The sequence below is a fragment of the Eptatretus burgeri genome, chromosome 7 (genome assembly GCF_056783735.1).
Source record: "Eptatretus burgeri isolate ZD-2024b chromosome 7, Ebu_testis_v1, whole genome shotgun sequence".
Lineage (NCBI taxonomy): Eukaryota > Metazoa > Chordata > Myxini > Myxiniformes > Myxinidae > Eptatretus > Eptatretus burgeri.
The window spans coordinates 68,346,561-68,358,368 of NC_140967.1; the positions used below are offsets into that span (position 1 = coordinate 68,346,561).

At 40.0% G+C, this 11,808-nt stretch overlaps 1 long non-coding RNA gene across 1 annotated transcript; it reads right to left on the bottom strand.

Annotated features, from left to right (window-relative positions):
* Nucleotides 1-545: 545 nt before the first annotated feature.
* On the bottom strand, nt 546-11,148 carry LOC147023478 (uncharacterized). Its single transcript, XR_015059745.1, has 3 exons — nt 10,868-11,148; nt 2,823-2,867; nt 546-2,091 (listed from the first exon to the last, which is right to left on the bottom strand). It is a non-coding gene; the product is annotated as an uncharacterized LOC147023478 (long non-coding RNA).
* Between the last annotated feature and the right edge of the window lie 660 nt (nt 11,149-11,808).

Sequence of the window (11,808 nt, forward strand, 5' to 3'; positions counted from 1 at the left end):
ATCCTGGACAGGTCACCACTCCAACACAGGATACCAGCAAGCTGACACTCATTTTGCCAATCTCAGAAGGATGACAGGCAGAGTCAACCCCACCTGGTATAATTCAACAGCCAAAGTGGAATTTGAACTCAGGATCATAGGATCCCAATCCCACCACCCTCACTATTAAGCCAACACCAGGCATGCATTTACTTAATAAGTCGGAGAATACAAACTGATTTAACCATAGCAAGATGGGGAGGTATTACCTGTCATCATATTAATCTGTCATGTATTTCTGATACGTAAATGACGCAAGAAAGCTTCAAAAAAATTATAATTTCTGTGTCCAAGCATACCTACAAGAAACGGGTATTCAGTGTGTTAATAAATATGTTCTACAACATAAGAATGGGGGGTTTTCAATAAAAGATTGGCTATATACTGATGTTGACAAACCAACAAGTTTGGATTTAACTAAAATGTTAAATAATTAAAAGGTTTTCAAGTTGATACAATATATAGTTCTTCTCGAAATTCAGAAGAAATTTTATTCATTTCTTGTTGTAAAAAAAAAAAAAAATTATTGAACACAGGAATATTGAGAAATGCAAATGAATATATTGTTACGATTCTCAGAACCGTATGCATACAGACATACAGTTGTCCCAAAGTCAGTTATTCCGTTAAGTATTTGTGAAGATAGATCCCTACCTTGTGTGTAGTGGGAAGACACTGGGGTGCGTTGCAGTGTTTTTTTAGTTAGATTAATAAATCATTATATCCCATTTACGACGACCCACGGTACCCTCTGCCTGCTCGCACCTTCATCTTGCTTGCTACTCTCGCATGGGCTGAACAAGCACGTGTTCGCCTACTCGCCTAACCGGCGACTCGCTGTCTGAGGCAGAATCTTTGTGTAGTACCTTTTTTTGGCGAGTCCGGACAAGCAGAGTGGGCGGGCTTCCCGGTAAGGCCGAAATCTCTCCCAGAAAGGGCGGCCCCATGGAAGCCCCGTCCAATCAGGGTGAACAGTGACGTCGGCTTCACAAAGGCCCCTCCCCGCTGAGGGAGAGCCATAAATTACGACACCATTCATTCAGAGTGGTCTAGTGAGCTGGAAAGTGAGTCGTCTTGAGAGTGAGCTGGAAAGTGAGTTGAGCGGAGCGTTGGAGTGAGACAGTTCGTCGGGTGAAAGCGAAAGAAAGGAGGAAGGTTGCACTCTTTTGGGGTCGTTCGTTTTGAGTGTGAGAGAGCTGGAAAGACCTCGACCCGACCTTGACCAGGTCTCTCGTAGGATCCTGTCTGCAGCCCTGATACCCGCCTCGGACTCCGCTCTACTCAACCCGGGCTCCTTCGCAGACAGGGTCTCCACGTGGGTGGCCGTTTACCGAGTCGCATGACCATTCACAGGTGCCGCACCATGGAGCATCCCTTCCCTCCAACATTCAGGTACCCGAAAGAACCGCGATCTCAGCTCACCTCCCTCTCTGGCTGCAAAAGTCCATTGCCACCCAATTGGGTTTATTTTGTCTGAGTGGGTGTCTGAGAGTGTTGGCACCTGTCCTTTAAGTCGAATTGTTTAAGATCTTTGATTGCTGTGAATCTTGCCAGTTTTATTCTCACGTAAGTCTGCTCTGTGTCCCACTTTTGTAAGTTGATTGTAATTAAATTATTGTAGAAATGTTCCCAGTTCTTTTTTGTCTTTTCCTTCATTGGTCCAGCATGGTTCGGATCTGAGTTTTTAGCCGGGTCTTTTTTCCCGATATTCTGTTCATTCTAGCTGGTACATTCTTGGTAGTTCCGCTCGGCTGCATCTGATCCGGAAAGGTGGTTGGTAGTTTGTAGTTGGTAGAGTGATCCGGATCGGGCAAGGCGCACCAAGGGTGTGGTTCCCTGGTAATCGAAACCACGTGGTTAATTAGGTAAATTGGTTCTAGACAAAAAGACCCTACACTACGCGGTGGAGGTATTGGTGTCCACGGCCGGTTAAGCGATCCGCCGCCTCACGGAATTATCCGTGGCTGACAGCCTACAATTCCGGGAGTCTTGTGGGAGACGACGTAACTTTCTCCACCTAGCGGTCGCTCTCACCACAATGTGTATGATATTCTGTGAGGTGAAAGTGGTTCAAGGGTAGTAAGGGATGAGGAAGGAATTGAAGAAAATGAGGCAAGGGAGAAGGAGGAGAGGGAATCAAGAGAGAGGAAGGCAAGGGAGAAAAGAGAGAGGGAGTAGAGCGAGAGGGAAGAAAGAGAGAAAATGAATAAATATAAAAATATGGAAACCAGTGAGATTAGAAAAAGATTGGAGGTATTTCAGAAAATAAATAATTCTCAATGCAATGAGGAGGAAAACAAAGAATTAACAAGTTAATCAAAAATATATTGGTCAAGAGTATTAATATCGATTTTAGAGGGTAGATTTAAACGAAAAAGTGGAGATAAAGAAGAGAAAGAAGGTTGGTGATGTTGGTGTAATTGACTTTGGTGAAAGTTTTACCATTTTTTTTTCTTAAATAAATGGAGGAGAGCGTGAAGGTATTTCTAAGGATTCTTTATGTTTTAAAAACGAAGATTAAAATGTGCATGTTGGAAACTAAAAATGTTTTTACACTTTGTAGGAATATAAAAAGGAACGCACTTTTCTCATAAATAAATGAGTTATTGTCTCAAATGTAAAAAGAAAACAAACACTAAAAATATCTCGGATGTTAAAAGTAAAAATAATAGGGTTGTACAAAAAGGGATATGTTTGGTGTGTGGCTCTAAAAAGAGTAAATTCATCTCCAAACAAAAGCGTGGGGGTGATGTACAAAAGTTTTTCTTGGGGAGTAAACTTACAACAACTGGAATACCAGGGGAATTACATCTTCCAGGGTATTCTCTCTGTGGTCCAGGAACAAACATGGATAAACGATTAGATGAGGCTAACAATCCTAAACCTTAGTCTAAACTTCTAAAACAAAAGTTTCACACATATGATGTCATTGGTCACCTAGTTTGGCAGCCATATTTGATTTACCCAAAAAACCTCTGAAAATCTTCTTCTCCAGAATGATTGGACAAATCGAGGGGAAACTTCACACAAGTGTTCCACAAGCCATGGGTGTACAAGTGGAATACTCCTCATAGGGAATGAGTGTGGTATTTTTATGACGTCATAGGTGCCTTCGTTATGACGTCATAATTGCATATGTAGAACGCTGCATCCTATCAGCATAAAAAAAATTTGAGGGTCATCTCGGAATAAAATGGTCCCCCAAAATTTTGATGACATCGTCAGTCAAGTGATTCAGCAGCCATATTGTTTTTTTTAGCCTTCAAAAATCTTCTCTGAAATGGCTGAAAACATGGAGGCGAAATGTTACACATATGACCGCCTATCCATGAGGAACAAAAAGGGTCGCACATATGACATCATAGGTCACATGGTTTGGCAGCCATATTGGATTTACCCCAAAACCTATAAAAACAATACACCACTCAAAAGAAGTCCTGGCAAGGATTTGCAATCTCTGATTGCTCTTTTCCTTGTTCAAAAATGTACTGCGCCAGATATGTTCTCATGGATCAGGCATTACGGGGTGGAGGTATGCACTCTACCGAGTGCCCTTCCAGTTTGACATTTTTCCGTCTCAATCCCACACCAAATAAAATACACAATTACACCAACCCACACTCCAAATCTACAACTACCTCAAACATTTCAGACATCTTCATACAATTGTAACTATTGCCATCTACAACAAAAAAGTCAAAAGATGTTGTGATGGAAATCCGTAAAATGATCGTGATGTTGTATTGTGGTGTCATTTCTACCTTGTCATTCCTGTCTACCTTGTTTGGGTGTTTTTTGAGGATTCCATCCTTACATGTTTTTTCATTTTTATAAAATATATTTTCTGACTTGCATACTGTACTTGATTACTGCACAGGGTATCGTGTTCTAAGAACTCTTAGTTTCATTGTAATTGGAATTATATTTAGTGAGAAATAAAATAAGAGCCATTACTTTCAGACCAACCCTCATATATTCTCAACTTATTAACAATATAGAAACTTTCAAAATGTTGTATGAATTCTGACAAGGCTTTTAGCGCATGTGTTGCGTGTGCGTTTTCAGTGACTCGGTTCTGCTCACCGGGCATTTTTAACCTGCTATTGCTGGCACAAAATCTGTAATTGAAAGTGTTTTTAACATAATTTTCAGCATTTAGACGAAATATTGGCAATTTCAAAATGGTTAACCAAAATCGTTCTGTTCCTGAATGAACATCACTCACGTAAATTTAGTTAATACAAGAAATATCCTTGTACGAGAAGTGTCGAGTTTCTACCTTTTCCTGGTTTAATACCATTATTGAGCGGTGGCATTGGATACAACACATGTACATGGATGGATGCTGAACACCTTTTACCAATAGATGCAAAAATCTAGTATAATTTCTCCTGTGGCTCTGGAATCAAACAAAGAATATATATTTATAACAGATTTCCCATCCCATACTGCTTCCACTCCCCCTAGCCCCTCCCTTCAAACATGATTAAGAGTAAACATCATCATTCTGAACTTACCTTGTGCATTCACAATCCCAAGATATGGCATTCCCATCAGTGTTAAGAATGAACCAAACTAGATAGTGTTTCTCTCTGGGAAATCTGCCTGAATATTGGTCATGATGGGATTGTCTTTCCAAAAGCAGAGGTCCATTAAATAAATCATGAAGCCTGCCATGTTCACAAGAGGTAAACCTCTAAGGTTCACAGTCCACTCACTGGCAGTGATGGTCGATGGTTTGGGTAGAATGCACCCATCAACGATCATTTAGGCCGTGCATTGGTCCACGCCCTCGGGAGTTTGCAGTACTGGGAGCTGCAACCTATCAGCTTTATGGGCGAGTTCAGAAAGTTAAACAACTCTTTCATTGTGCAGAGGCACACCCCTTTCTTGCAGATAGATTTCCAAGTATTTTTGGCTTTTCAAAGCTTTGTGAGCCATTTTAAGTAACAATCCTTATCTCGCACACACCATATCCAGTATTTATGTTGCTCCAAACATTGCCGTTTCCTTGGGGTTCTGAGCATGAGCACCAAGCATTCTGGGGCGCATGGCATCATTTCGAAAATCGCCTATTGACCATATATTTTGTGGGCTGCTCCTTCAACATCCAACTCTATCATAAGTTTTTTTTAACGTTATATATTACAGAACCAGACTGTGGTGTAATAGTTTGTGCATCTGCTTTGAGTCTGGGAGATCGGTGAATTGGTATGTGCTGCTTCCTTGCTTGACACTTGGCTTTTAAAAAGATAGAGTATGGCCAAAACGCAGGGAAAGCAATGGCAAACCTCCCAGTGTAACCCTTGCCAAGAAACGACTTTGGCAACACATATGCTCTGTAAAGGGTATGCTACATCAAATCAAATATCTGACAGTGATGCAATGCAAATCTATTATAATACACTTTTCATTTTAACACATTTGCAAATATCTAACAAAATCGTTTAAATTTCCAAATTAAGATATTCAATGAAAATAATCCAAGCATTCGTTTTGAATTTGAGCATAACAGCATATAGGCCACACCTGCTGGTTGATTGGTTTGCATATGGCCAGTGAGCTTCAGATTGAGAACCCTCAGAATATAGTGTATTGATGGACCATAATCCAAGCAACTGTTCCTTTCATACCGTGAGGCACATAGGGATGCCGAGGCAGTTTCATTGGCTCAGGAGTACAATACTGGGTGGGTCACCACTCCAACACACAATACTCAAATGGATTATTACCCCAGTAAGCTGGTACTCTTTTTGAGTCAATCCACCTGGTGTTATTTCAACGGAACAACAGGGGCTTGAACTCAAGACTCTAATATCTTAAGCCAGCCACCTTAACCGTTAATCCAACACCAGGCTATAATGGGCCATAAATAACACTCATCCTTTATGAATAGCAATCCCACCCCGATACATGTATGTAGAAAACAAGGAAGAAAGTCGATGTTTTTCACAAAGCTTGCCTCCACGCTCTAATCCCTTTCAATCATTTGTTGAGTTACAACATTCACGTCTGGGAATTGAGTGTATGGTGTGTGAACTTCTGCCACCAAGAAGGAAAGAATGACGTCTGCCACTAAATATTTCACCAAGTATTCTCTCAACAAACACAGTTTTTATCATATTGTTTGCACAAGACCGGTTTTCAAGGTTAAGCACTCAAATTAAATTCTCATTCTTCTGCCTAAACAATGTTTCCTGATCTTTTTTATCTGACTTTTATAAGATTACTCTTTTGGTACAGTTCATGAGATCATGGTTATGCAATTGTTTGTGGAAAAATAGAATGATTTAGGAGATTGATAATATGAGGATGATGTACAAGCTTCTTGTTGCATATTTCCAGAATCAACACGATTGGACAAAGGAATGCAATCTATTCCAAGTAGTATCTCCAAACAAACTGAAAGCACAGACTACACTTGGTCTTCACTCAACATCATAGTTGTGGTCCCAAAAAGCGACTACGGTGAGGGGAGTAACGTTAAGCCAGTGGTTCTCAACTCGTTTCAGTTCATGGACCACCAGGCCAATCAAAAACATTTTGTGGACCACTTCCTTTTTGAGACATGACAAAAAGGGTGGACAACAAGCATTTTGGTTTGAAATTTATTTCCTACTTACAGATTTTTGGATTCTCTTCTCACTGACAAGCTTTTCAATGTTTGCAGTGGTACTTGGTAATACACAACGAATATCACTTTCGACTGAAAACCGAATCCTCTGTTTGGACTTAATTTGCAACAAACATGGAAATCCAGTCTCACACATACAAGTTGATGCAAAAGGCAAAATAAATCTGACCGTGTGATGACAAGTTTGGGCAACTCCCGGTCATGCTGACCCAAAATTTCTCCAAGGTCGACTGCTGGCACACGTCTTGAGCCGCAAAATCATTTTTCAGATCCAAGAATTCCTCCTGTAGATCCTCTGGAACACTATTATGTTGTGAATGGATTCCTGATGAAAGATAACCCATCCCTTGTCCTGTCCACCTCCAGAAAGTATCGTTGGAATTAGTCCCATAGCTTCCATAAATGAGTGAGAATTTGTGTCCGAATGGCTTCCTTTTCCCTGAGCATAGCATCTACATTTGGAAATTGTATCAAAGGAGCAACACGGCTTCTTAAAGATCGACCCCACGATGACTTTCGCCAAAAACGTAGGCGACATCATCACCACTACGGCTTGTAGCAAGGTATTATGTACACAATTAGGACACGGGGGACCAAAAAAATGAGTCATTGTATGATTAAGTTTTGCATATCATTTGTTAGCCAACATCATGGGGATTCAGGATCTATTTGGGCAGAGCTTAATTCTTCCTCTTTCTATTGCTCTGACAGGATCAAAGTTGGTTATCAATTATCTGTATCAATGAACCACTCATATCATTCTAAAATTGGTCTGATGGCTTAGATATGTATTATACACTAATTGGAAACCACATATATGGATAATATTTGGTTTACCTGATATTTGACCTTGAGCAAAGAGATCAAGGTCATATGAAATTAACAAATTGATCAAATTGATCAGTGTTCATTCAGGTCATAAATACATATGCACATAAACTTAACCATAGAAATACATGCTGGGATGAACCAAACTAACATCTTAGGATTAAAAGTGCAGATTTCATTAAAACGTTACGTACTTCCTAACGACCTTTGATGTTCTGTATGCTGAACACAAACTGGCCTTTGGTATTGATTTTTATATCATAGGGCCATCTTGGTAAACTTATTCTATGGTTATAAAATCAAGCTTATAGCTACCAGTAATTTTGTAGCAGCTTGGTAAATGCAACTTGTTACGTACTTCCTAACATTTTTGACCCAATCATGGAAGTGAACCTAAAAACTGGTATGTAGTAATGATCCATGTTGAAACTTGCCATTTTAAATCATCACTTTATGCAGAAGTAATTGCTATTTAAGATGTTCTATCAGATGCATTTCAAATTTCTGGAATAAGATTTTGGAAGCTTCACTATGACTGGGGGAAACTTTGCAAAATCTAAGATTTTACACATTTGAAGGTGCCAAGATATGCAGAAGGTCATAATAAAATGTACTGTTTCGAGGAATTGTTCTATTCTTATGTATAATGATATATATCAAACAAAAAAATGCATTTTCAACCATTTTGGACAACATATACAATCATACATGTAACCCATTTCTAAAAAATGAGCTATAAAAATGGAAAAAATAGCCTGTGTTTGGATAAAAAAAAAACATGCTTCGTAAGCAACTATATCCATAGGACCCATAGCAAAGTATACATTTTCTGAAAGCACAGACATTTCGGCATTATATAACATTAAGATTGTTTATCTTATTAAAACTGGGTTCAATTTCTAAGCTTTCTCCTCATTTAGGACCACAGTGTACACAATACCATGCTACAAGCCCTACCTGAACCAGATTCCAAATTCCTGCCCTACAAGTTCCGTCAAAGCACGTGTGATTCGCCGGTTTATGAAAGGCTTGGATCTATCTTGCATGCTTGTAGAGCTGTTAGAAACGGTTGATAAGGAACGGCTGTCTTGGCAAGCAATAGCAAGTGCATTGGTAATGAAACACCCGAACATGCCGTTTTTTTGCAAGGGGGAAAAAGGCAAAAAAAAAAACACATGAGAATTCCTCTAGATTTTTTGCAATCAAGTCCAAAGCAACATCGGCCAAGGGAGTGTGAAAATAACACGGAGTCCCCTTTTTGAGGGTGAAAATAACATGGAGTCCTCTTTTTTTGGGGTGAAAATAACACGGAGCCCTCTTTTGGGGGTTGAAAATAACACGGAGTTCTCATTTTGGGGGGGGGGGAGAAAATAACACAGAGTCCTCTTTTTTGGGGTGAAAGTAACATGGAGCCCTCGTTTTGGGGGTGAAAATAACAAGGAGTCCTCTTTTTTGGGAGGGATAAAAGAACACGGAGTCTTCTTTTTTGGGGAGAAAATAACACGTTCTCATTTTTTGCGTGAAAATAACAAGGATTCCTCTTTTTTTGAACTAAAATAATAACAGTCCTCTTTTTTGGGTGAAAGAACGAGTCCACTTTATGGGGCCAAAATAACACAGAACCCTCTTTTTGGGGCAAAATTCCATGCAGTCCTCTATTTTGGGCTAAAATTACACGGAGCCCTCTTTTGGGGGGGGGGGCAAAAAAACTCCTCTTTTTTTGGGCAAAATAACACTGAGTCCTCTTTTTGAGGGTGGAAACTCCTCTTTTTGGGGCAAAGTAACACTGAGTCCTCTTTTTTTGGGCGAAATTACACGGAGTCCTTTTTGGGTGAAAATAACACGGCTTCCTCTTTTTGATGAAAATAACACGGAGACCTCTTTTTTGGAGTGAAAATAACTCAGAGTCCTCCTTTGTTGGGTAAAAAAATAACATGGATCCTCATTTTTGTTACGAAAATAACACGTGTTGGGGCGAAAATAATACGAAGTCCTCTATTGTTGGGGCGAAAATAACACGGAGTCCTCTTTTTTGGGGTGAAAATAACACGGAGTCCTCTTTTTTGGGGCGAAAATAACACGGAGTCCTATTTTTTGGTGAAAATAACACGGAGTCCTCGTTTTTTTGGGCGAAAATAACACGGAGTCCTCGTTTTTTTGGGCGAAAATAACACGGAGTCCTCGTTTTTTTGGGCGAAAATAACACGGAGTCCTCGTTTTTTTGGGCGAAAATAACACGGAGTCCTCGTTTTTTTGGGCGAAAATAACACGGAGTCCTCGTTTTTTGGGCGAAAATAACACGGAGTCCTATTTTTTGGGCGAAAATAACACGGAGTCCTCGTTTTTTTGGGCGAAAATAACACGGAGTCCTCGTTTTTTTGGGCGAAAATAACACGGAGTCCTCGTTTTTTTGGGCGAAAATAACACGGAGTCCTCGTTTTTTTGGGCGAAAATAACACGGAGTCCTCGTTTTTTTGGGCGAAAATAACACGGAGTCCTCGTTTTTTTGGGCGAAAATAACACGGAGTCCTCGTTTTTTTGGGCGAAAATAACACGGAGTCCTCGTTTTTTTGGGCGAAAATAACACGGAGTCCTCGTTTTTTTGGGCGAAAATAACACGGAGTCCTCGTTTTTTTGGGCGAAAATAACACGGAGTCCTCGTTTTTTTGGGTGAAAATAACACGGAGTCCTCGTTTTTTGGGCGAAAATAACACGGAGTCCTCGTTTTTTGGGCGAAAATAACACGGAGTCCTCGTTTTTTTGGGCGAAAATAACACGGAGTCCTCGTTTTTTTGGGCGAAAATAACACGGAGTCCTCGTTTTTTTGGGCGAAAATAACACGGAGTCCTCGTTTTTTTGGGCGAAAATAACACGGAGTCCTCGTTTTTTTGGGCGAAAATAACACGGAGTCCTCGTTTTTTTGGGCGAAAATAACACGGAGTCCTCGTTTTTTTGGGCGAAAATAACACGGAGTCCTCTTTTTAGGGGTGAAAATGAGTTTGAGTTCTGGTTCTGGGTTTGGAGCGTTGACAGGTCTCCTTCAGGGCTCTTTGCTGATGATCTCAAAGTTAAGTTTCCGGTCGTTATTTGTCCCGTTTTAACTGTTTATTTTCTCACCTACATGTTACTGTGTGTTCCTAGTTCGGTTTTGTTTCAAAAATCGTGCTATTTTGTGTGTTTTCGTCGACCTTGTCTTACCGAGTGCTTGAGGCCTACCCATCTTTCCCCTCAGTGTACGATCGGCTTTATGTGTACTTTCTCCCCATTACATTCAAGTTATATCTTCCCCACTTTCCCAGCATTCCCCATCCCTCCAAACTAAACACTACTTCTTGTCTTAAATCCCCCCAAAAATTAAAAAAATACCTTTCTCCTTCCACACTCACGAGTCTCGATCTTTCTTGTTCTTCTTCTTCTTCTTTTCTGCTTCCTCTTCTTCTCCCTTTTCTTCGTCTTATCTTCTTCTTCTTCCTTCAGCCGGCACACCATCTTTATTCAACTGAGCTGACCCTCTCTCGCCATTACCTTCACGATTTCTTCCTTCCTACAACCTTCCATTACTGAATCTTTCCTATTCTTCAAAAATACATCAAAAAATAATAATCTTCCTTGTATCGTTTCGATCTCCACACCTCCTGTTGTAACCACGTGTCTCTCCCTCTTCCTGATACTTTACATCGACCCAGCAGCTTCACACTGCGTTTACCGTCCAAATTCACCACACACTTCCACGATTTTACTTCAACCTTCCCTTTTCCGAATGTTACGAAATCCTTATTTTAAATAAATAATTTCACTTTTGACTATACACCTCCCGTAACCACGTGATTTGTTTACACCCCCTGCGTTTACCGATCCAATTTCACCATTCACCTCACGATTTTTTCTACAACAATTCCATGACCTAATCTGATGAAAACTCTCTCAATCAATAATAAAACAATAATAATAATAATAAAAACGATCTCTGATAATTAATGCTTCATCTTCCTCTCTCATACGTGTGGTACTCTTTACTGTATCATAAAGCACTACTCTACTATTTAAACAGACTGCTCTCAATTCGACTCTCCTTCATTCCTTGTCTAAAAATCCAACTGTTACAGCGTTTCTTCTCTCCATTCTCTGGATTCGCCTTTCTTACATCTATCAGGAAATGTGTTTAATCACATCTCTGACCTAAAACTTAAAAAAAAAACCCAGTTTGCTATGAATGTTCGCTTTCCATCAACCATTCTTTTTTTTTCCAAATTCAGTGCCAACTCACTCCTCTCACCCCTCACTCTCAAATCAACCATCCCACTCTT